Source organism: Vulpes lagopus, chromosome 23, assembly GCF_018345385.1.
Source record: "Vulpes lagopus strain Blue_001 chromosome 23, ASM1834538v1, whole genome shotgun sequence".
Lineage (NCBI taxonomy): Eukaryota > Metazoa > Chordata > Mammalia > Carnivora > Canidae > Vulpes > Vulpes lagopus.
Window position 1 is genome coordinate 54786302 of NC_054846.1, and position 25627 is coordinate 54811928.

The 25627-nt window shown below is 40.6% G+C and overlaps 1 protein-coding gene, 1 long non-coding RNA gene and 1 pseudogene across 3 annotated transcripts in view; 2 read left to right on the plus strand and 1 right to left on the minus strand.

The window, feature by feature from the left end:
• LOC121480973 overlaps positions 1–15980 on the minus strand; it is a 56922-nt gene extending 40942 nt beyond the window's left edge. Inside the window, exons 1-2 of the long non-coding RNA XR_005985169.1 lie at positions 15582–15980; positions 8669–8778 (exon numbers count right to left, since the gene is read on the minus strand). This is a non-coding gene — a long non-coding RNA (uncharacterized LOC121480973). The remainder of the gene's footprint in view (positions 1–8668; positions 8779–15581) is intronic.
• Positions 15981–16094: 114 nt separating this feature from the next.
• The window catches only part of ZFYVE9 (zinc finger FYVE-type containing 9), a 188920-nt gene continuing 179387 nt past the window's right edge, over positions 16095–25627 (plus strand). For both annotated transcript variants that reach the window (XM_041737865.1, XM_041737866.1), the window contains exon 1: positions 16095–16378. The gene's annotated coding sequence lies outside the window, so the exon portion shown is untranslated. The remainder of the gene's footprint in view (positions 16379–25627) is intronic.
• Positions 24161–24836, plus strand: LOC121480946 (annotated as a pseudogene).

Consider the following 25627-nt stretch of genomic DNA (forward strand, 5'->3'; position numbering starts at 1 on the left):
AAGCATCACATAGCAGTGAGGGACAGAATTTAGCACCCTTGCCTTATTAGGACTTACTTCTCTTTAATTCATGCCCAAATGAAGGCAACCGATAGAAGATGCTTTCCCAAAAGCATGCTTTTAAGAGAACAGAAAATACGTGCAGTAAGAAGGGGGCAGAGAGGAAGGAATGGCACTCATAATCTTAGGGACAGTTCTGGCCCCCTCCCCAGCATTCTCCGGAGTAGGCCATGTTTGGGTATTTAAGAGGCTGTAACGTGGGAAGATAGTGACTCGTGTTTCTAGCAGGGACCTCTTGGGAGTAGAAGTGAGATTTGTCTTCTTTCCTCCATTCAAAAACCACACTTTCTCTACCTGGAATTCATTTGATACAGTATATCCCAATGTAAAAGGATCTCAGGCCTATCAAAGAGACGGCAGAGCTTGGTTCCGTGGGAACTGTGGGCTGAGAGTCAGAAGATCCAGTTTTAGCCCCAACTCTGCCACTATCATTCTAAGTGACCCTAGCCAGCTCTTCCCCATCTTTGAACTTTAGTTTTTAGTTTTCTCATCTGTGAAGTGGGACACTTGTGTCCTACAGTCTGTAAGGAGTCTTTCAAACTCTATCAATCTAATTACATCTTTCTGGGGTCTAAATCGTTAATGTTGCCCAGCAACAAAGGTTCCACATTGATTGGAATCTAGGGGCCCTGATCGCCTGATCTTGTGCTAAGTCACAAACAAAGTTTTCTAGGTGACGTAATCTTGTCTAACTACAGAAGTTCCCTAGCTAGATTGACCTCTTTCTGATGAAAAAGACTCGTCTTTTAGACAGAAGCTTTATCATGCTAATCACCCTGACACCTACTCTGGATTCAGAATATCCATTACTTTACTTGGCAGATAAGATGATCCATTTTTAAAAAAAACATTAAAAAAAATTTTTTTTTTAAATTTAAAGTAAACTCTATCCCCAACATGGGGCTCTAACTCATGACCTCAAGATCAGGAGTCACATAGTATTTACCAACTGAGCCAGCCAGGCACCCCAAGATGATCATTGTTAAACAGTGTGAAGCATAATATGGAAGCTGAACCTCTCTTAATCTCAACTTCCTCATCTATAAAATAAAATAAAAAAAACTTTAAAAACTGTAAAATATCTACATAACTGGGTTGTTGTGTGGGGCTTAAATAAGAAAATATATTTCACAGTATCTGGCACATCTAATTCATCCACTCAAAGTTGTCCTTCTCCATTGCTATTACCTGAGGCGTCGTCCAAGATACCATCTTGCTTGGATTTCTGAAAGAGTTTCAGATCTTATTTCTACAATTCCATTGCCTCTTAGCAATCAATGGTATTCTAAACATAAATTGAATCATGTCCTTCCCTGACTGAAAATGCTCTTAGCCTTCCCATTTTTCTTCAGAAAAAAAATCTCAAATCTTTACCATGGACTACAAGTCCTTTGTGACCCGACTGTTTGCCTGCTCTCTTGGGTCTCATCTCTCGACACTCATTCCTTGCTCAGGTCACTCCAGCCACCCTGTCAGTTCCCCAAGGTGCTTTTTCACATCAGGCCATTCATTCCACATGCTGTCTCCTAGCTAACTAGGACTTGGTCTTCAGATCCCAACTTACATGTCACTTTCTCAAAGACAGCTTCCCAAATCCTCCTGAATAATTATTCTCATAGAATAATAACGATCTCCCTGCTCCCACTAATATCTTTCCTGATGATCTTATAATATTTAAGAGCTTAAGAGTATGATCTTTGGAAGCTGAGATCTGGGTTCAGATTCTTGCTCTGACACTTCTGCTGTGTGATCCAGGACCTATTCCTTAACCTTTCTGAACCTCAGGGTCTTAGTAAATGGAGAAGTTAGCATCAACCTCAAAAGATTGTTATGAAGATTAAATGAGAATGCAAATGAAGCACTTAATGCCATGAGCAATAAGTGCTCATAAATTGTAGCTATTTATTATTATTGGTAACTATCACTAATAATTCTGTAAATGCTGCTAGGCCTATGCTATTGTACTTTTGTGCCATGGAAGACAACTACAATTTGTGTCAATATTCCTAGGTTTCAGTCCTGAAATGGATTCCATGGACTTGGGTATCCTTGGTCTTTGAGCCTCATTTCTTCACCTATAAAATAGGCTTATTAGCCCCTCCCCTACTCACCATGAAGGGCTATTATGGGGCTCAAACAGGACAGTACATGTACAAAGGTCATGCAAATTGTAAAGGGCTATATGCAAAAGGTCTGTTATTAATAATCTTTGGCTCACCTTGCAAACGGACACTGAATAAACAAGGTAACATTGAAGTCATGTTCTAAGTGATTGAGGCCAAGGGAAGAGCTTTGGTCTGGAGGCCAAGTCTGAACCTGATCCTTTCTCTTGGGGCCAGCCCTCTTACCCCTAATTGTAGAGGGAAGCCTGAATATCTCCCCAATCTCTTCAATGCCTCAGGGTGTAAGGAGAGGAGAGAAAAGTCCAAAAGTAAGACATGGCTTGTTCGCCTGCTCTATTGCTGTCTGCCCAGATAGGGAGAGGGACCTGGTTAAGTCTCTTCCTGTGTCCTGATTCTTCTGACTCCTCCTTCCAGGTACACAGCATTGTTAAAGCCCTGGATAGAAGGGCTTACTAGCTAAACTAGGAATAATGTTTCACATATCTTCACTGCCCATCCTACTTTGGCATTGTCACAGAAAACATATTTTCCTAGATAGTCAGGTAGATGGGTTAATATGTAAAAGAACAACACATGACTCAAATGTTGACCATCCATCCATTCATTTATTTGTGACCTAAGGCAGATCTTGGGTTTCATGTCCTCATCATATAAAATGGTAGATGCTGGATTCTAGGATCTTTGATGTTCCAGCCAGTGGCATGCTGGTAGATGCCTAATTAGATAATAAGTGAATAAGTAAATAAATACATTTAATAAGTAATTAAATAATGCATAATTACTGGCTCTCTGAGTATAGTTATGAAATGAAGGTTAATATTTTGTTTTTGAATAAGAAAGTGAATCAATGAAGAGATCTATTGGAAATTCACTCATTTGTCAATAATATGACTTATTTGCTACATCAGATGATAGGGTTTTTAAAAAAGATTTACTTATTTAAGAGAGAGAGAGCAGGGAGGGGGAGGAGCAGAAGGAGAGAGAGAGAATCTCAAATGTAGAGCCCAACGCGGGGTTCAATCCCACAACCCCACGACCCTGAGATCATAACCTGAGCCAAAATCGAGAGTCAGATGCTCAACCAACTGAGCTCCCCAGGCAGTCCCAAGTAATAGTTTTCAAGTGCTAGAAGAACATTTCTTCAATTTTTGTTGTGCTTTTCACAATGTGACAGTTATAGATACGATACAATTTTTTAAAAAAAGATTTTATTTATTTATTCATAGAGATGCAGAGAGAGAGAGAGGCAGAGACACAGGCAGAGGTAGAAGCAGGCTCCACGCAGAGAGCCCGACGTGGGACTCCCAAGGTCTCCAGATCACGCCCGGGGCTGCAGGCGGCGCTAAACTGCTGCGCCACCGGAGCTGCCCACGATAAATTTTTTTTGAAACGATACAATTTTAAGTTTAATCCACATTACTAACATTTGCTCTAACACTTTTAAAATCTAGACAATTGGGACTCCTGGGTGGCTTAGCGGTTGAGCGTCTGCCTTCGGCTCAGGGTGTGATCCTGGAGACCCGGGATGGAGTCCCAAATCAGGCTCCCTGCAGGGAGCCCGCTTCTTCCTCTGCCTGTGTCTCTTCCTCTCCCTCTGCCTGTGTCTCTGCCTCTCTCTCTGTGTCTCTCATAAATAAATAAATATATTAAAAAATAAAAATAAATAAAATCTAGACAATTAAGAAAACAAACCCTGACATGTGCCATTTGCCAATTTCTGTGGTATAAATATTCTCACCATAGCCAATTTCACAAAGTTTTAAAATTTGATGAAGACCAATTTGTCCCTTTTTTCTTTGTTGTTAGAACTTTTGATGTCATATCTAAGAAATCACCACTTAATCCACAATCACAAAGAGTTGTATCAATGTTTCCTTTTTTAATTTTTTTTTTATTTTTATTTTTTTTATTTATGATAGTCACAGAGAGAGAGAGAGGCAGAGACACAGGCAGAGGGAGAAGCAGGCTCCATGCACCGGGAGCCCGACGTGGGACTCGATCCTGGGTCTCCAGGATCGCGCCCCGGGCCAAAGGCAGGCGCCAAACCGCTGCGCCACCCAGGGATCCCTCAATGTTTCCTTCTAACAATTTTATAGTTATAGCTTTTACATATAGGTCTTTGATTCATTTTGAATTCATTTTTTTATGGTATGAGGTAGGGGTCCAATTTCATTATTTTGCATATAGATAACCAAGTGCCCTGGCACCATTTGTTAAAAAGACAATTCTTTCCCCATTGAGGGGCATAGTGCACTATAATTTAAAATGTTCAAAACACCGAGTTAAAGCATTTTATTTCTTAGTAAAAAATTGTTAAGAGTAATTTGAATGGTGCTTGCTTTCTTATTGTATAATTTACAATATGACTGATCAACTTTTCCATGCTTGGTACATGCTCCCACTTCTAAGTTTGGGTCAGCTTTCAACATTTTATTCCTTGCTCTTTCAACATTATGAAGTATATCCAATAATTTTAATGTGAAAAACATCTTCATTCTCTTGGTCACAACCATTATCTTCACTTATATCAATAAATTGGCCTTCACTAAGTTCCTCTGGCTGTATATCTAGAGTCTTTCAAATGGAAGGTATATCAATATTCCTATACTCAATGATTTCTTCTATAATTTCATTAACATTAAAGTTTCACCTGCAGCTGTATCCCTTTTTGTTTCTTTTCTTTTTCTTTTTTTTTTATTTTTTATTTTATTTATGATAGTCACAGAGAGAGAGAGAGAGAGAGAGAGAGAGGCAGAGACACAGGCAGAGGGAGAAGCAGGCTCCATGCACCGGGAGCCCGACGTGGGACTCGATCCCGGGTCTCCAGGATCGCGCCCTGGGCCAAAGACAGGCGCCAAACCGCTGCGCCACCCAGGGATCCCCTTTTCTTTTTCTTTTTAAAAAAGTTTATCTATGTAATCTCTACACCCAATTTGGGGCTTGAACTCATGAGACTGAGATAAAGAATTTCATACTCCTCTGACTGAGCCAGCCAGGTGCCCATCACTTTTTGTTTCTTTGCTTCATTTGATCTCCCTGCCAACCTCCTTGTTTGATTATTCATTCTTTTAAAGTGTCATGTGGTTTTTATCACTAGTAGAAAAAGAAGCAACACAGTATATAATTTATTATCTGTGTCAAAATTGAAAAAAAGATGACCAATCACTGACAGACTTTGAAAGAAGTGATTGAGGGGGGGCCTGGCTGGCTCAGTCGGTAGAGCATGTGATTCCTGATCTCTGTGTTGTGAGTTCAAGCCCCACATTGGGTGCAGAGCTTACAAAAAAAAAAAAAGTGATGTGATTGGTCAGTGAACATGATGTGAATCTATTATTTACATAGTGATTCATGGACTGAAGAAATAGCAGCAGTATTTGTACTTTGTGCAATTACTTATAGTTAACATACTATGATAAATGAAACTTCAGGGCTCCTGGCTGGCTCATTCAGTGGAGAACACAACTCTTGATCTTGGGGTTGTGAGTCCGAGCCCCAGGTTGGGTATAGAGACTACTGAAAAATACATTTTTAAAAACAAACAAACCTGAGTTGTGTTTTGAGGGGATGTTACTTAACTAAACTGTGGTAAGTAAAATTCGCAAATTTCAGACCTATGCAAAGCAAGGGCTGCTTGTATTTAACTGTTCTTAATATAATGTATTCAGTTATAGTTTTATATAATTTAGCCTTTTACAAATTGCTGTAACAATTGGCTAGCAAAGTTTCTCAAAACTTAATAATTGGCTCTCATGATCCAATACAAGTTGGCCCCAGCCCATTACTGTTTGCAACTTACATGCTCCTCAGTTCTATAAATCCAATCCTTTCTTCCCACAGCCAAAACTGAGACACACACACACACACACACACACACACACACACACACACACACACAAATACTTTCAAAATAAAGGAAAAACTTTTCACCTCTATTCCTATAGTGTCTGGTTCATAGAGCTCAGTACTTGTAGAATTCAGGTGGATTCATATTCACATGAGAATGCGCACATAAATTCAGTTATTTCCTCATATGCATACCCTCATATGATTGGAGTACAGCATACCCAAATAAAATAGACCTGTAGGTTATCAGGTTGTAATGGATGCTAACTAATGGGCTGGTCTACTCTGTGCCCCCAAATATCTTTTGTTTATTTGGTTTTCTGATTACAAGAGGATATATGTACATTGGAAAGACTAAGGAATGGTGTAAAGAAGCCATTAACTCTTTTCTAGAGCTTTAGAGATAGAGATAGAAAACAGTGTTTGAGGTTAAAAAGAAAAGGCAAGGAAAGATAATTAACTCTGTGTTTACCATGTATCTGGCACTTTGTTGGTAACACATATAATTGTGTACCATACAAATAAGAAAAGTAAGACTTAGAAAGTGACTTCCTTCAAACAGCCTGAAATTGGTGCAGCTTGTATCACTTAACTCCAACGTGCAAGCTCCTCCCACTGCACTGTACCATCTCTGTATACGTTGGGCAGTGGCATGGACTGCGCTGGTGGGTAAAAGAGACCTGCTGAAGTGGACACCCTCAGCAAAGGCCCAGAGAGTCAAATGCTATATAACTTTCCTCCTCCAGTCCAGTCCATACTTACATCATTAGAACCCAGGTATCCAGGGTCTTTCTACTGTACCATACATGCCACGCTGCCTCATCTGTAATTCGTATAAAAAATACATCATAAACATTCCCCAGCATCAAGTGTATCCTAATATTTTCCTTCTGGGACCAGAGGATGGCAGTTTGAGTCATCATGATCAATGTTAATAATAATGTTTATGCTTATGGAAATACGCTCTTGTGTTATTCAGTCAGATTTGACATATATGAAGGCATTTCACTTATATTATAATGCTCGTGGTGGTTTGCCCCTGCCTGGTAGTTGGTGCACATTCCCACGCTGAGTGTGGGAGGATCCCACGGCCAGCATCCCACGGCCATGCTGAAGCAATGAGGAAATATGTAGTCAGATGGACCTGGGTTGGAATCTTAGCTCTGCCAATTACAGTCACCTTAGATAAGTAACTTCATCTCTCTGAACCTGTCTCCTACTCTGTCAACATGTTGAAACAGCACTCATCATTTTTTCCCTCAAGTCTGCTCCTCTTCCCCTGCTGTCTCTCTCTCGGATTGCACTGAATACCAAGTTGCCCAAGCCAGAAATTCAAGGGTCTCCTTTGACTTCTCCCTCTTTTTCACATGCCAATCTAATCATAGTTTGGTGATTTTGCCTCCTGAAATCACCATTTTCCCTCTACTACCCTTACTCAGGTCACCACCACTTTTGCCTGGGTTATTTCAATAGACACTTATAAATGGCTTCCTTGTCTCCAAATGAGTGTCCTCTAGTTTCTACATAACAGTTAGAGTGATCTTTTTTTCTAAAATCAAACCCTTAATGCCACTGACCAGCTTAAATGCTCTAATGGCCTTCGATCACCCATAAGATAAAATCCAAAGTTCTTGACATGAATAAGGCCTTACTGATTTGGCCCCTGCCTTGGCTATCACTGCTCCCAACCTTGCCCTCACTGCCTCAACCAAAATTGCCCTCTCGGTTCTCCAGACACATCACGTTTTTTCTTGCCTCTAGGTTTTTGCACATTCTATTTCTGCTGCCTGGGATATGCTCTTTTCCTAACTATTCCCTTCCCACTTCCCCATTCAATTTATGTAGCTAAGTCCCAGCCATTCTTCAGGTCTCTGCTTAGGTATAATTTTCCCTAAAAACTCCTGCCCAACACCTAAATTTGGGTCAGATGCCTCTGATTTGTTTTCTGTAGTACACTGTACTTACCCTCTAAAATCATAATTGCCTATTTTCTCATCTACCTCTACTAGTAGAGTCTAAACTCCTTAGGCAGAGACAGTACCTTGCTTACCACAGAACATAGTGCCCGGTAAATAGTAGTGTTCAGTAAACAGTTGACCAAGTGATTGAATTAATGAACTCTTCTTTGCTCTTACTGCTCAGGTTTTGTACTCTAGGTTTCAGCATCTGCTTTTAGCCTCTTTTCTGGTTTAGGTGACCTGTTCTTTTCTTGTACCTCCCAAGGCAACTCTATATTCTTTTACTGTCAACATCTTCTATAGTTCATTAGTATAGTCTATTTTTTTAAAAAAGATTTTATTTATTTATTTATTTATTTATTTATTTATTTATTTATTTATGGCAGGGGGAGGGGTATAAGGAGAGAGAGAATCCCAAGCAGACTCTAAACTGACCTCAATCTCATGACCCCAAGATCATGACCTGTGCCAAAACCAAGAGTAGATACCTGCCAACTAAGCCATCCAGGCACCCCAGAACAGTCCATTATCTGTGCTTGTCAACTCTGACTACCTTCCTAGTTGTCCAGAGAGATTCAGATAATAACATTATTACCATTTAATGAACACCTACTCAACTCCTTGTATATACAATACACATTAGCCTCATCTCATTGATGAGTACACAGGCCCTTCCATTCATACCTTGTAGTTACTCATGATTTGAATCCATGGCTGTCTTTTTCCAAAGCTGTTCCACTACATAGCCTTGAAAGTGCTATATCTCTTATTGTATCAGGTTGGGCAGAAAATATCTGTGTTGGTAGGGGAGAGAGGCAATGATAGCAGTGAGGTACAACTCTTAGTAAGGGAAATTTGGTAATATTTAACAGAACTACATATGTATTTATCCCAGATATCCCACGTCTAAAAATTTACCCTAAAGATATATCTACATTAGAAAAACATGCATATATAAAATTATTCATTGCAACATTGTAATGGAAAATATTATAAACAATCTAAATGCCCTCAAATAGGGGAATGGGTGAATAAACTATAGAAGTGGTTCTCAAACATTTTGGTCACAGGCCCCCCTTTACTCTCTTATAAATTATTGAGGACCCCAGAGTTCTTTTGTTTATGTGGATTATATCTATTGGTATTTATCACCTTTGAAATTAAAGCTAAGAAAATATTTTAAAGGGATCCCTGGGTGGCGCAGCGGTTTGGCGCCTGCCTTTGGCCCAGGGTGTGATCCTGGAGACCCGGGATCGAATCCCACATCAGGCTCCCGGTGCATGGAGCCTGCTTCTCCCTCCGCCTGTGTCTCTGCCTCTCTCTCTCTCTCTCTGTGTGACTATCATAAATAAATAAAAAATTTAAAAAAAATTAAAAAAAAAAAGAAAATATTTTAAACAATTATTTATTTAAAATAACAATAGTGAACTCATATGTTAACAAAAATAACTCATTTTAATAAAAAATAACTATATATTCTAAAACAAAAACATAGTAAGAAGAGTGCATTATTTGCATTTTTGCAAATCCCTTTAAAGTTAATCCACTAGAAGATAGCGGGGTTATCATATCTGCTTCTCCATTCAATCTGTTGGGATATGTTGTTTTAATTGAGATATATGAGGAAAATAGATTTTGTAGTTAGGAAAGTGAGGAATGTTTTATTTTTTAATATATTTTTTAAAAGGTTTTATTTATTTATTCATGAGAGACACAGAGAGAGAGAAGCAGAGACACAGGCAGAAGGAGAAGCAGGCTCCCTGCAGGGGGCTTGATGCAGGACTCAATTTCAGGACCCTGGGATCACGACCAGAGCCAAAGGCAGACACTCAACCGCTGAGCCACCCAGGTGTCCTGAATGCGGCAATTTCTTAAAGGTTAACTGCAACATGGAACCTGAAACTATTATCAATGAACTTTTTGTACTCTATTCCATTAAAATCCTTTGGTCTATATTAGACTTTAAGGGGATATTTTACCCATGTATGTTTTTATAACATCATGCATTGGTCATTTTTAAAAAGATTTTATTTATTTATTAGAGAGAGAAGAGAGAGGAGCAGGGGAGGGTCAGAGAGAAAGGGGGAAGCAGGCTCCCTGCTAAGCAGGGAGCCCAATGAAGGGCTCAATCCCAGGACCCTGGGATCATGACTTGAGCTGAAGGCAGATCCTTAACTGACTAAGCTGCCAACACGTCTCGCATTGGTCATTTGAAAAAAATACTAGCTCAGAGTTATGCACGCCTTCCAAATATTAACATGTTTCACTATACAATAATTTTCATAAAAAAACACTCCACAACATTTGTTCATATCACCACTCACGTCTTCAAAAAAGTTTGGGAAGCTGCTGAGCTCATGGTGGTGAATACATTTTCCAAAATTCTAATTTTTACTTGAAAACTTGAATTTTATCTTTGGCAACAAACACTTCCTTGAAGTGACAAGCATATCCATTTTGTTTTCTAGAAAATGTCTGCCAAATTTCCACATCTGAAAAATGACAGTTTATCTGTTGTTCTTTAAAGTAAAAATGATGTTCAAGTAAGTGAGTGGCGTGTGTGTGTGTGTGTATGTTTTCTAGCTTTATTCCCTTAGGGAGCTTAGAAGCATTGGTACCATAGTGACAATGAACACGCCTACTACCTAGATCTTGATTTTTAAACATCATTCTCCACTAAATGGAACTAGGGTTATGAAAGGAAATGGGTGATTCTAGAGGCTGGGAAAGCACAAAGTAATCCTGGGACGTAGTGCTACAAAGTAAGGGAAATGTTTAAAAAATGATAAGCTCCCAGCTCATTTTGATATAAATCAATAAATTGATAAATGAATAAATGAAGGAGAAGCAAGATGCTCTCCTACACAATAAGAAGACAAAAAAATGTATAAGGAATGTTAATGATGGAATTATAAAATTACCATTTGGCAACAATTATAGTCATAACTGTTTCAAACAAGCATTATCAATAAATGTTAAAACTTGAATGTAGTCCCAGATGACTCCCTACAAGATATTTATTAATTACAAAAAGCAAACTAGTTACTTAACGCTGGATAAACCTGACAGATAACACCTTAATTAACCAAGTGAACAAAGTTGTTATCACCAGTGATGGGACACACAGTATCCCATGCCTCCTGAGGCACTAAGGAAGACACAACATCAATTCTGTAGTATTCCCGCCAAAAATACATAACTTGAATCTAATCAAGAAAAAAATATCAGACAAACTCAAATTGAGGGGTATTTTACAAAATAAATGACCTATATTTTTTAAAAGTGTCAAGGTTATAAAACACAAAGACTGAGAAACTGTTCCAAAATAAAGAAGATTAGAGATTTAACTACTATTATGTGTGATCCTGCACTCAATCCTGGACCAGAAAAAAACAATTATTTTTTGTATAAGGAATGTTAGTGGGACAATTGGCAAAATTGAATAAGGTCATAAATTAGATCATAGTATGGTATCAGTGTTAATTTTCTGATTTTGCGAACTGTACTGTGATATTTGTACTCTGTTTTGAGGAAATGCACTGAAAAATATTTAGGGATAAATGGGCCAGAACATAATTACAACAGTTTGTTTATACATCTATAAGTGTATCCATCTCTAGAAGAAGGAGGAAGAATGACAGCAAGTGCACACACAAGTCAGTAAATGAGAATAAAGCAAATGTGGTTAGATATAGGTGAGAGATATATGGGATTTTTGTAGTATTTTTACAACTTTTCTTTACATCTGAAATGATTTTTTTGAAATTATTTTTTTTTTGAACTTTCTCTTTTTAGGGTCTAAAATTTTTTTTTCTAAAGTAATCTCTACACTCAACATGAGGCTTGAACTCATGACCTGCTGATCAAGAGTTGCATGTTCTACCAACTGAGTCAGCCAGGTGCCCCAAAATTATATTTTAAAAGAAGTTTAAAAATCCCATAAACATAACATTTTGAACTATTTCCTTCTAAATAAATATATAAAAACTTAATTGGGATCATACAATACTCTTTTACTTAACGTTGCTTTTCTTTTCTTTTTTTAAAGAGATTTTGAGAGAGAGAGGGAAGGAAGCAACCTCCCTGGGGACTATCCCAGGACCCCAGGATAATGAGCTGAGCCGCCCAGGTGCCCCTTAACACTGTTTTAAATTTGATAGTGAATCATGAGCAGTTTTCAATGTCATTTAAAATTCTTTAAAAACACAATTATTAATAATATTTGTGTACTGTAATTCATTTAATTCCTTTATAGTTTTCCTTATATTTTTGTTATAAACCTACAGCAATGTACATAATAAAGATCTTTTTGCATATATCTTTACTCACATATTTAATTACCTACTTTTGTTTGATTCCTAAAATGGAATTTGCTTTGTTCTTTTGTAAATGATTCAAGGGACCTAACAATTTCCTTTTTAAGTCTGGGCTGCACTACTGACTTATGGTCTGGTCTAGGGCTTGCTTGTTCGGTAGCACTGTGAATTCTGGGTTTGACTCCTGGCTGTGGTTGGTGATTACAGAGGGGTGTGGAGGATTGCAGCTGGCAGCAGCAGGCTGGGGGCAGTTTGGGGCTGCAGGGCAATCATCTGTTGAAGGGGAGTCTTTCTCTATGGTGGGCCCTGAAAGTTAAAGAGAATGACCTAAAAAGTCACTGAATGGGTGGAATGCACTAGTTTGATGCACATCAGGCTAAGCCAGCCGAGATCAGTTTAACATTCTCTGAGCTGTACTCTGAGACTGGTTGTGTGGACACAGAGATGAACCAAACACTGAGCCTGGGGCTCAAAATCTGATAGGAGAGACATGTAAGTAAACAGAGATTGACAGTGTATTGATAAGTGCTTATAAATTTGGGAAGCACAAGGATTATTTGGAACATGAAAGAGGTTTTGTGCCTTATTTTTTTTAAAGATTTTATTTATTCGTGAGAGACAGAGAGAGAGGCAGAGACATAGGCAGAAGGAGAAGCAGGCTCCATGCAGGGATCCGATGCGGGACTGGATTCCAGGACCCCGGGGTCACAACCTGAGCCAAAGGCAGAGGCTCAACCATGGAGCCCCCCAGACACCCCTTGTACCTTCTTTTAAACTTTTTTTTTATTAAGAATTTTATTTACTTGTTCATGACAGACACAGAGAGGCAGAGACACAGGCAGAGGGAGAAGCAGGCTCCCCATGGGGAGCCCTATGTGGGACCCGATCCCAGGACCCCAGGATCACGACCTGAGCCAAAGGATGCTCAATCACTGAGCCACCCAGGCGTCCCTTCTTTTAAACTTTTATATAGTATCTACTCACACATAAATATTCATTCATTTCTCTTTCCTCCTCCTTTTTGTTCATTGCACATATAATTTACTGAACATATATATACCCTAGACCACAGTGAGTGGTAGTAGAGTTGGAGAGGAGAGAAATTTCAGTAACAGCAAGAAGTATAATTTATCAGACTCAGTGACTAATTATCCAGAATTAAGGATAACTCCTTAATTTCTTGCCATTCACAAAGCAAGAAAATGGATATCTCTTTGGCCTCATTTCCCCCCCCCCCCAGTTTTATCGATGTATAATTAATTGACAAGTAAAAACCTTGATTTTTTAAGTTTATTTATTATTTTTGTTAGTAATGTCTACACTCAGCATGAGGCTGGAACTCAGGACACTGAGATCAAGAGTTGCATGATTCTCTGAGCAGGCCAGGTGCCCCAAGGCCTTAATTTTTCAGAATAAAATTTAAAAGCAAAGAAAATTTTTATTGGGATGCTGCTATAGCTTAAACTCACGTGAAGAAACTATTCTTAGCATACTGGCTTTCTACGGGATGTGTATGGCATAAAAATGAAAATGGAAAGGTCTACCAGATTAGGAATAAAAGGGTATTTTAGAGTCACTGTGTAGTTGCAAAACTGAGGGTAGGTAACCAAATCAATTGACAGCAGGTGAAAGATTAAAACGAAAAAGGTTTATAGTAGAGGAGGGGAAAACAGAGGAGAGCTATTTCAGGAGCAGAGAGCAAACTGGGTAGGAAGAGTTGAGTGATGGAATGAAATTAGAGATGAAATGATTTACAGTAGACTACTATGATCAGGAAGTGATAGTGATGATAAAGGCAGTCTCTTTCAGCAACATATTTGAATAGAAGGTGAGAAAGCGTGAAGCAAGAGGAAACTGGTCTTGGGAACAAATGAATCATCTTCATGTAGTAGCTACACCCTGGGTAGCATGATTATTCATAAACAAATGCAGATTTCCTGTGGTGGTAGTGAACCAGGTTTGGAAAGCACTGTTAACGCTGGGCTGCCAAACTAATCTAAATGAAAGGGCCTATTTCTCTAGATTGAAAATTTTTAGCAACAGTAACTTACAGCATTTTCTGAGTATTGCAAAAAGGATTGTTAGGGCATCAGATGGGAGACTGAAGGAATCTCAGTGTCTACTTCCAGCTCTCCCTTCTGTTAGATGTATTTCACATGTAAAATGGTGGTAGTAGAGTACTTAATTCATAGAGTTGTTATGAGGATGAATCACAGTTTTTCTCTGAGCCCCAGTTTCTCTTGTTATAAAAAGGGGATAGTGATTTTTTTTTTTTTTGTAATGTGACTCAGAAGTAGGTGGTGAAGGCACACTCAGGATTGTACAAGAACAGGAACAGCTCATTGATTGGAGGAGAGCTGTAAGGTTATATTTTCTCTAAGGTGGCTGCTCAATTATTATTTGAACGTTCCCAGAGACCTTACATAATTTTCTCATTAAGATTATTATTAGGACATAACCTAAGGTGAGATTGCCTTATAACTTTTATATACAGAAAAATATACTAGCTTTACGCTAAAATCTGCTTTGCAATAGAATATTATAGCATCTAGTGTATTAGGCTCTATTTTTCCTCAGTGGAGGGAAATTACATAAATCTATTAATGAAATTTAGGAAAATTTTACCCAGACTAGGGACAATAAAGAACAATGCACCATCTTTTTTTCCTTTTTTCCTCCCTTTTCTGATGCACTCATGTTTTGAAAGGGATATATTTACACAGAGATTGAGAGAGAAAGAACAAAAACAGATGGGAATAATCTTGAATTTAAGAAAGACTGAGAGGGTGTTTTGGAACCAACAATAATTGGAACTAACATTGAGAAGCTACTTCTCTGGGCTAGTTCTTCACATAAATTACCTCCCATTTTCACAACAACCAGCACCGCAGGCACGAGTAACCCCAGGTTCAGAAATAGGAGGTAACCTGCCCAGGGTCACCGGCTAACCTGCGCCGCCAGGTCCCTGCTTGCCCATCCGCCACAGCGCTCCAGGACAAAAGTGTCCTATTACTGGGGAGTTTGGGCCCAGGCGATCTGGAGGTTTCCTTCCCTTCCGACGGTCTTTTGGTTTCTCCTGCTTTAGGTTCTGGCGTGTGCATCCCGAGGCCGAGGGGGGCCGCACGGGATCCCCGCAAACGGAAAGGTTCCGCAGGCCGCGCGACGCGCCCACTTCCTTCCCTCAGGGCCCGATCCGGGGTCTGACTGCGGTCGGGGCGGAAAAGTGGGGGTGGGATGGGATGGGGGTAACGTAGACGACGGGGGGGTGGGGTGGTTCTTACCTTTAAGTTGTTTATGAATTTCAGGACAACCCGTTGGCTATTCTCTTGCTCGGCATGTTATGGTTTTTTCTAATTTGGGGTCGGTTTGGGATTAAGGACCTGGTACCCGTCGGAAATTTCTGTACCGCTCTGCACAGCAGATCCAGAAGTTAAGGTCAAAGACCATTCAGGTGCTTTGGGCGCGGGTTTTGCGCGGGCGCGTGGACGCAAGGTTGGCGCTGGGTCCGCATCCTACACGCACACCCACGGAAGGGCTCAGGGGGCCGTCGCCCCCCGAGCGACGGAAGCCCGCAGCGCCCCTCAGGCCCGCTCTGACGAGAACGCGCGGTGACGGCCGCCCGCGCACCTTCGGGGGAGAAGGAGAGGGCCGGGCGCTCGCGGCCCGGGGCGGGGGCCGGGCTTCCGAGGGCAGCGCCGCGCCCGGAGCCCCCGCCCTCCCTGCCGCTCGCGCCGGGCGGCCGCCGCAGTCCCCGCGCCGTAGCGGGCCGTGGGGCCCAGGGGGCGCTGTGGGCCAGCGGCGCCGGCGGCGGGAGCGGCCACGGCGACGCTGGAGGCTCCGCCGCCGCCCCCCCGCCCGCAGCCCCGCGCCCGGCCCGGCTCAGCGGCGCCCCTCCGGGACCCGCGTGCTGCGGCGGCCCGTGAGCCCCATGCGGCTCGGCGGGCGCTGGGCCTCAGCAGCAGCAGCGGCGGCCGCAAGCCCTTCAGGAGCGGCAGGCGTCGCGGCGGCGCCCTCCGGAGGAGGCTGTCGGCCCAGGCGCGGCCCCCCGGCCATGCCGAGGCGGCGGCCGCGGCTCGAGGTGAGTGTGGCGCGGCGCGGGGGACCCCCGGCCTCCCGCCGCAGGAGGGAGGGGCTCGGCGGCCGCCTCCGCCAGCCCGCGGCTCGGGCCTCGAGCCTTCCCTCCGCGTCCCCGCGAGGCGCGAGGCTGGGGCGACTAGGCCCCGCGCCGCCGGGAAGCCCTCGGCCTGGCCTGGGTCCCGGCGGCCGCGGCGGGCGCGCCCCGACCCCCGCGGGCGGCCCGGGCCCGCGCACCCCGGAGGCCGCCGCTCGGCCCCGCGGTGGGGGCGGGGGGCTCCCAAGAAGGGGGCGCGGAAGCCCGCGGCCCTCGCGGCCGCTGCCAGGGTCGCCCACCGCGCACCGGGCGGGAACAGCCGCTTGCGTCGTATTCGAGCTGAGATTTCCTCACCTGCCGCGAGCTCGCCCCTGCCGCTTCCTGTGACATTTACCTCCGAGACGGGGCTGTTGGAGAAAGCCCCTCCTAGCTTGGCGCCAAGTTTCCTACATAAATACTCACAATGATAAAAATATCCTTTTTTTTTTTTTTAAACAATGGTCTGTTCCCCCTTCTCCCTAATAAGAGTGTGAATATTGTAATGCCTCAGTTCTCAATACAAAGAAGTTCCACCTATTAAATAGATCCCCAGAGTGGATGACAAGGGGATTTTAAAAAGTCAGGCTAACTACACTAATGACATACCTGGTCGAAATGGGACAGTCTAAATTTTAGAGGTTAAGTGATCTGGTATTAATGTGAAAAATAATGATTACAGATTGATACCTTAAAGCCAGGTGTTTTGGTGTTTATGGCTCATGATAAATGTGGTTACAGGTTATTCTTGTTTTCCTATTATGTATGTGAAGGTTACAGGATTAATAAGTACTTCTAGAACTTTGATAATTGTGAATAAAATCTGCTTATTGTAGAAAATTCGAAGAATACAGAAACCTGTGTCAACTCTCAATAAATATTTAATAGTGCGGAAAAAGTCACCCATAATCTTATAGTTAGTACATTTTGATGGTCACTTAAAGTTTTAAATGGGCTTGTACTGTTGGTGATTTAAAAGTTATTGGCTTATGATTACCTTGTTAATTATTCAAATTATGTTTAATTATTTCTGTCAGGTTCAGAGTTAATTGGTTCCCTTTTACTATTTAACATCCAGTCGTTTTTGTAGGACTTACAAAAATGTTTTACTAAATTACGTTGCAGTCATAGTTGAACTCATCAACTATGTGAAGAGAGAGGCAGAGACACAGGCAGAGAGAGAAGCAGGCTGCATGCAGGGGCCTGAGGTCTGCAGGCTCCTGAGGTCTAGAGAAGTTTGGTGTAGTAAACATTTTTGAGGACCTTTCCTGTTAGATGTGGTAGGCTTGGATTGTTTTTGTAAGATTTTGCTTAAATACTTAAAACTGTAAAAAAAAAAATTGGCTTGATTAAAATAATTGGGGGAAGTAGATTAAGTTTTAGAAGTCTAGTTCAATTCTCAAAGGGTCTCTAAAGACTACAACCATTAGAATCAGCTGAGAGTGCTTATTAAGATATGCAGATTCCTGGTCCCTTGAATCAGGATTTCGAGATCATGGTGGCCCAAGGATCTTTATTTTTATCAAGCTCCCCAATTCGTAGTCCTCTTAAAGTTTGAGAATCACTGATATACGAAGTTAAAAGTTAACTAACCTGGTCAAGCCTAAATGACAGTATCTGTTTTCTAGCAAAGCTATCAATCTTAAGTGGCAGTACAATCATTTATCATAGCAACAGATAATGGTATTACAATCTTAGAAAGAAAAATGATATTTCAAGGGATAGCTGATTCAATTAACGTATATCAAGAGCCTTTTCTGGTGGCTGTGGTGTTATAGGATACCTGGCCACTTATCTTGGCACTTAATCTCTTCTTGGATTTTAAAGTCATTGTCTATAAAATGTAGATAGATACTACACTTACCTTGCAAGGCTTTTAGGGTTAATTCACCTGAAAAAGTTTTGTAATTTGTGGAAGATCTTTATAAAAGTTTAGCTATTAGTATTAAGCGTTAGGTCCTGTGTTTGGTGTTCTAGGAAGCACAAAAATGACCATGGCCTCTCTGCTAGCAACTAGCCAACTGTGGAGACAGAACTCTTACGAGGCAGACAAGAGTTGAGCAGAACATGCTGGATCTCTCTTTAAGGCTTCGAATATTTAGGGCACCTGCGTGGCTCAGAGGTTGGGCATCTGCCTTTGGCCCAGGTCGTGATCCTGGGGTCTTAGGATCAAGTCCCACGTCAGGCTTCCTGCATGGAGCCTGCTTCTCCCTCTGCCTATGTCTCTGCCTCTTTCTCTCTCTGTGTCTCTCATGAATAAATAAAATCTTAAAAAAAAGAAAGCTTCAAATATTTAATCAACAGCTTGCCGGATCATTCCCTTCTATTCTGTAATTGTTTTATTCTGTAAGGAGAAAGTTGTATATGTTGTCTGGTAAGTAATAGTTGTATATTAACTCCCTTAGAAAGGCAGAATGAATGAAGATGGTCCCATTTCTTCTTCTGTTGCTAAGCTACCAGTGTGCATCCCATTCAGTAAACTTTTATTTGGCACCTGTTATATATGTTGGCCACAGACAAGTTGCAAGGCACAAATCTCGTTTAAAAGATAATTGCCTGGACTTAAATACATTCCTAAAGACATTGTGTGTGTGTGTGTGTGTGTGTGTGTGTGTGTGTGTGGTGTTTTATGGTTGCTAATTGCATGATGTGGTACAGAGTATGGAGTCAGATATGGGCAGGAATTCTTACTACAACTCTTAGAACAATGTGCCATTTAGATCCTGAGTTGCTTCTTATGTAGTAATAATTGGAGTAGTACCCATCACAGAGAAGTAGAACTAGTTCCATGAGATAAAAATAATGAAAAGCAATTAGCTCAGGATCTTTAAAAAGTACCCAATAAATGTTCACATCCATTTCTCTTTTTGGGAAAAACAAAGTTAAAAATAGCGTTTGGAATTTATATGTGACTTAAAACATGGTAGCTTTAATTTTTTTTGGAGAATGAATCTACTTTTGGAATTCTTAAAAATTTTTGATAGAAAACAATTTTGATTGTAATTATTATACATATTTCCCATCTCATTTTTACTGAATAAATGAGCTATTCTGTATGTATAGGGTACACTTACTACATTGTCAGAGTTTTATTTTCCATTATTCATTTTCGGACTTTTACGTGATTTTTTATTTTAGTTGTGTGTACCTGACTTGCATTATATCGAGCAACATTTTTAGTGTAAGGTAATAATGAGAGATAAATAGTTGCAGTTATTGAATAAAACAAGTCTATATACTTAGTTTTCAAAAACTATCAATTTGTTAAATTGCATTATTTAAAAACTGAATGGTCTTCAAAACATAGACTTTTCTTTACAAACTGTAGATTAGATCTAGATTTTTATAACCTGTCAGATATGGGATTCAGTCTTATAACCTATAGGACCTTGAACAAATTTCCTACCCCTTTTAAGCCTTAATTATTCTATAAAATGAAGCTGTTAATGCCTATTCTATAGAATTATTGTAAGGATTAAATGATACAGTATGTAAATCAGAGCTGCAATTCAATCTCATGAATCCTGGTAAATCATTGTTACCCTGAAAGTGGAAAGTATACTTTTTGTTTACTTGTATTTGAAAAAACTTGAAAGATCATTACTTATACAGTTTACAACTAGGAAATAAAATCAATATGATTAATTTTGAACTATTAGAGATTGCTAAATTAGGGAGAAATTAAGGTATCAGTAGAGTTAGTATTTTAATGGTGTAGTTAGTGGAATGTTTTATGCGTCATAAATAAATATTTAATAAAACAATTTAAAAATGCTATGTTTAGGGACACTTGGGTGGCTCAGTGGTTTAGCACCTGCCTTCAGCTCAGGGCATGATCCTGGAGTCCCCGGATAGAGTTCTGCATCGGGCTCCCTGCATGGAGCCTGCTTCTCCCTCTGCCTCTGCCTGTGTCTCGGCGTCTCTCTCTCTCTCTCTCTCTGTCTCTCTGTCTCTGTCTCTCATGAATAAATAAATAAAATCTTAAAAAAAAAATAAAACACAGGGATCCCTGGGTGGCGCAGCGGTTTGGCGCCTGCCTTTGGCCCAGGGCACGATCCTGGAGACCCGGGATCGAATCCCACATGGGGCTCCCGGTGCATGGAGCCTGCTTCTCCCTCTGCCTGTGTCTCTGCCTCTCTCTCTCTCTGTGACTATCATAAATAAATAAAAAATTAAAAAAAAAACAAAACACAGAAGTAGTAAATCCATGCCCTAGGTTTTAAAGATTAATTAAACTTAAATGAAAACTTAGTATCTTTTGAGGGAAGGAGTCTTAGGAAGTAAGACCTAAGGAAATGATAAAATGAGTCTAGAACTTTTCATTAAAAAAGAAAGTTTGGGTGTATTCAGTCCTGGGTTCTCCTGGCTGTTTGAAATAATGTTAACTTTATTAGTTAAAGTTAACTTTAAGATGTAAAGTGAAGAATACATATATTTCAGTTAAATTTAAAATATTAGATAAGACTCTTTTTTAATAACAGCTTTGTTGAGATATAGTTCAAATACTATACAGTTAACCCATTTAAAGTGTACAGTTCAATGCTGTGAGGTATTCAGAGTTATGCAGATATTACCAGCATCTGCTTTTTGATATTTTCATGACCCCAAAAAGAAATCCACTCCCTGTTTCCTCTCAATCTACCCAGCCCTAGGCAACCACTAATGTGCTTTCTGCCTATATCCCATCTCTTCTGGACATTTCGTATACGTGGAATCATAAGATATATGATTAGTTTCTTTCTTTGAGCATAATGTTTTCAGGGTTTGTCCACATTTTAGCATGTACCAGTAATTCATTTCTTTATACTACTGAATGATACTACATTATAGGGATATTCCACATTTTATTTATCCCTTCGTCAGTTTGGGTTATTTTTTCTTTTGGGCTGTTATGAACAATGTTACTGTGAACATTTATTTTTTTATTTTTTATTTTTAAAGATTTTATTTTTTATTAATGAGAGAGGCAGAGAGAGAGAGAGAGAGAGAGAGAGAGAAGCAGACTCCATGCAGGGAGCCAGACATAGGACTCAATCCCAGGTCTCCAGGATCACACCCTGGGCTGAAGGCAGGTGCCAAACCGCCGAGCCACCCAGGCATCCCTACTGTGAACATTTAATGTACAAATGTTTTCCTTTGTTTTGGGTATACACCTAGTGTTATATTGTCAGGGTCAAAAGGTAACTTTTCAAACCTTTTTGAGGACTGACCGTTTTGTATTCCCACCAGCAATGTAGAAGGGTCCAGTTTCTGCATATCCTCACCAACCCTTATTATTATTATTTTTTTAGATCTTTTTAATTAGAGCCATCTTAGTGGGTGTGAAGTGGTAAATTAAGGCTCTATTTGAGGATTATAACTTTTACTTACAGTCATTATGTAAATTGATGAAGCTTTTACTTGCAGATAAATTATGGGAGTCTTTAATGATAAGGAATCTTTTTGCCTTGAGGACAAAAGCTGTGAACTTTCTAGTTTCCTGTTTAGTAAACAGTGAACTGGACAGAACTAGTTAACCACGTTGCGTAGTAATGGGAAGAGTGTTTTATGGGGATTTCCAGCTGGAAGATTATCTTCTAAGAATATTTCCTTAAGTTCAGTTTTCCTTTAACTGTTAAAACATTTCTAAAAAGATAGAGTCCAATAGCATAAATATGCTACCCATTAACATTTCTAAGCATTGAGGTCTGACATATTAAGTGTTAGGTTTTTTTCCAAAATGAACAGCGGAGAAATAAAAAACCCAGCAGAGCCAGGCAGTAGGTTCGAGAGTGCTTTAATGGGGAGTGCCCCCCGGGAGAGGTGGCCTCTGAGTCAGGGAAGGTGCACCTCACCGCACCACTCGGGGGTTCGGGTGGGTCCCTTGCCAAATTAGGCAAGGGAACATCTGTGCCTAGGGGATTGGCTGGGGGTGGGGATAGTACAGACGATGGGGGGTGGTCCCTGGCTGGAAAGTCCTGGATGGAAAGTTTTGGTTTCCCATCTAGGCTTCGATTTACTGGAGATGATGTGGTCATGGCTGCTTTGGCCCAAAGATCAGCCTTTTTGGGTGCCAGGTGCCCCTGTGTCTCAGCCAGCCCAACATTAAGGATTGTAAGGATTGTCATTGTCTCTCCATGATATGTAATTCTATATAAATATAGTTGAGTCATTGTTCTTTATCACCTCCCTCAACGGACTTTAAGTAATCTCTACACCCAATGTGGGATTCAGACTTAAAACCCCAAGTTCAAGAGTTGCATGCTCCCCAGAATGAGCTAGCCAAGAGCTCCTATTCTTTATTATTATACATAGTATAGTCCCCTATTGTTTGTTCCCATTGAAGATATTAAAGCTTTTCTATGAGGTTTTGTAGAACACAGATCAAAGTCAGCAATAATAACTTGGTAATGTTTCTAAAGATTTTTTTCAAACTAGTTAGGAGATACTTCAGGGAACTATTTGAGCAAAGTGCAAGCTTTGGACCTTCATTCTATATACACAGTATTTTAAGTGTTTAGGATCACTTTTAGGTCCTTTAATGCAGACCTTCAACTGAATGAGATAAAAAGGCCTCACTGGTTTGTTATACAGTCTTTTAGTTTCGAATGTCATAATTTCTATAGAAAATTACAAAAAACATTAGTTCTGGAGCCTTTTAACTAGGGTTAATGAAGAGATATGCATTTTTATTTGTAATATGATTTTTTTTAAGATTTTTATTTTTAAGTAATCTCTACATTCAAGGTGGAGCGCAAACTCACAACCCCGAGATTAAGAGTTGTATGCTTTATGGACTGAGCCAGCCAGGTGCCCCTGTAATATGGTTCTTTTCTAATCTCTTGTTACAGTTTGGTAGTTTATCTGCCAGTTTGTTTTATTAAAATGAAGAAAGAGTAAGTGGTATATGTTTTTGTATTATATTGAAACAAAATATTGGTTACCTCAAAATTTTCTTTACTAAAACAAAGAGCAAGCAGTTTAAAAATTTTGTGAAAATATTGTCAGGGTTTATGTAACTCTTAGTCTCCATTTTTCATTTTCTTTCTTTCTTTTCTTTTCTTTTCTTTTTTTTTTTTTTTTTTTAAGATTTTACTTATTTCGGGATCCCTGGGTGGCGCAGCGGTTTGGCGCCTGTCTTTGGCCCGGGGCGCGATCCTGGAGACCCGGGATTGAGTCCCACATCGGGCTCCCGGTGCATGGAGCCTGCTTCTCCCTCTGCCTGTGTCTCTGCCCCTCTCTCTCTCTGTGTGACTATCATAAATAAATAAAATTTAAGAAAAAAAAAAGATTTTACTTATTTCTTTGAGAGAGGGAGTGAGGGGGTGGGGGCAGGGAGAGGGAGAAGCAGACTCCTCGCTGAGCAGGGAGTCTGTCACACTGGGCTCCATCCCAGGACCTTGAGACCATGGCTGGGCCGAGCCTAAGGCAGATGCTTAACTGGCTGAGCCCTCCATTTTTCATTTTCAATTGAACAAGAGAACCCTTAAAAAGTCATTGAAGCAGAACCCTTCCAGTTTCAGAAAAACCTTAAAACTTAAGAATATATCATCTAGACCTTTTTGTGATTCTAGTGATGTAATAACTGCCCATAGGTATTTGTTTTTATATTATTATTTTTTAAAGATTTTATGTATTTATATGAAAGAGAGAGATGGTTAACACAAGGGGTGGGGGTGGTTTGGAGGGATGGGAAGGGCAGAGGGAGAGAGAGAAGCAGACTCTCCACTGAGCAGGGAGCCAGACACCACTGGATCCCAGGATCCTGGGATCATGACCTGAGCCCAAAGCAGAGACTTAACTGACTGAGCCACCCAGGCGTCCCTGTTTTTGTTTTTAGTTAGTAGCTGAAGTAAACTATTTTTGAGATTATTGTGAGGTCACTCTTGGAAGCTTCTGCTCAATGTCTAAAAAAATGAAGGTTGAGCTCTAGGAGGAAGAGGCTGTTGCAGCTACAGTGGAGCTCTGGGCACCCTGCTCCTGCTCCTGACTCACGGCTGTTCGCTCACTCTCGCGGAGGAATAAGTGGGTCAGGAAGCTGCACCCCGCCACAGCCATGGCTTTTAAAGACACCAGAAAGGCACCTGTGGAACCAGAGGTGGGAATTCACTGGGTTAGAACTAACCAGCTGCAACCTAAAATGTTTGGAAAAGGTATGTGCTGACTTGATCAGAGGTTCAAAGGAAAAGAGTCTCAAAGTGAAAGGACCAGTTCTGCTGCCCACCATGACTCTGAGAATCACTATGAGAAAACTTCCTTGTGGTGAAGGTTCTAAGACTTGGGATTGTTTTCAGATGAGGATCCGTGAGTGACTTACTGATTTTCACAGTCCTTCGAGAATGTTAAACAGATTACTTTCATCAGTTTTGAGCTAGGAGTCCACATTGAAGTCACTATTGCAGATTCTTGAATCAGCCTTTTAAATAAATTATCAGTTGTTTAAAAAAAAAATATATATATATAGCTTTGACCACTGTGTGCCATCTTTCTGGTAGGTGTTTCATATATGTTATTTCTAATTCTTAAAATGACTGTCATACTGTCATGAAGGTTTTATAACTTAAGGGAACTGTGGCATGGAGATTTTTACTGACTTTCCTAAGCTCACATCCATGATTCAAACCATGTATCTCTCTGACTACATAGTTTGCAGTCTTTTTCATCATGTGAACCTCTCCATGTGTTTTGTATTTGTTTTAAGATATTCCAGGGGCATCTGGGTAGCTCAGTTGGTTGACCATTCGACTCTTGGTTTTGGCTGAGGTTAAGACCTAGAGTTGGGCTCCATGCTTAGTGAGGAGCCTGCTTGGAGTTCTCTCTCCCCCCTCCCTCTGTCCCCACCTCTGCGCCTCTCTCTCTCTCTCTGTCCTTCCCTCTTAAAAAAAAAAAAAAAAGATACATAGTGCTTTAGGAAGTATTCATATTAGGAGAGTTCAACTTTATTTGATTGACTTTGGTGGTATTTGCCTTTGAAGTATACTGCTGGCATGTAGCATTTTGTATGATAAAAAAATGTGGGGTGTCTGGTTGGCACAGTTGGTTTGGGGTCTGACTCTTGGTTTTGGGTTTTGCCTCCAGTGGTGATCTTGGGGTCCTGGGATTGAGCCTTGCATTAGGCTTCACACTGGGCATGGAGCCTGCTTGGGATTCTCTCTCTTCCTCTCCCTCTTCCTCTCCCCCTCTTCCCTGCTCTCTCTCTCT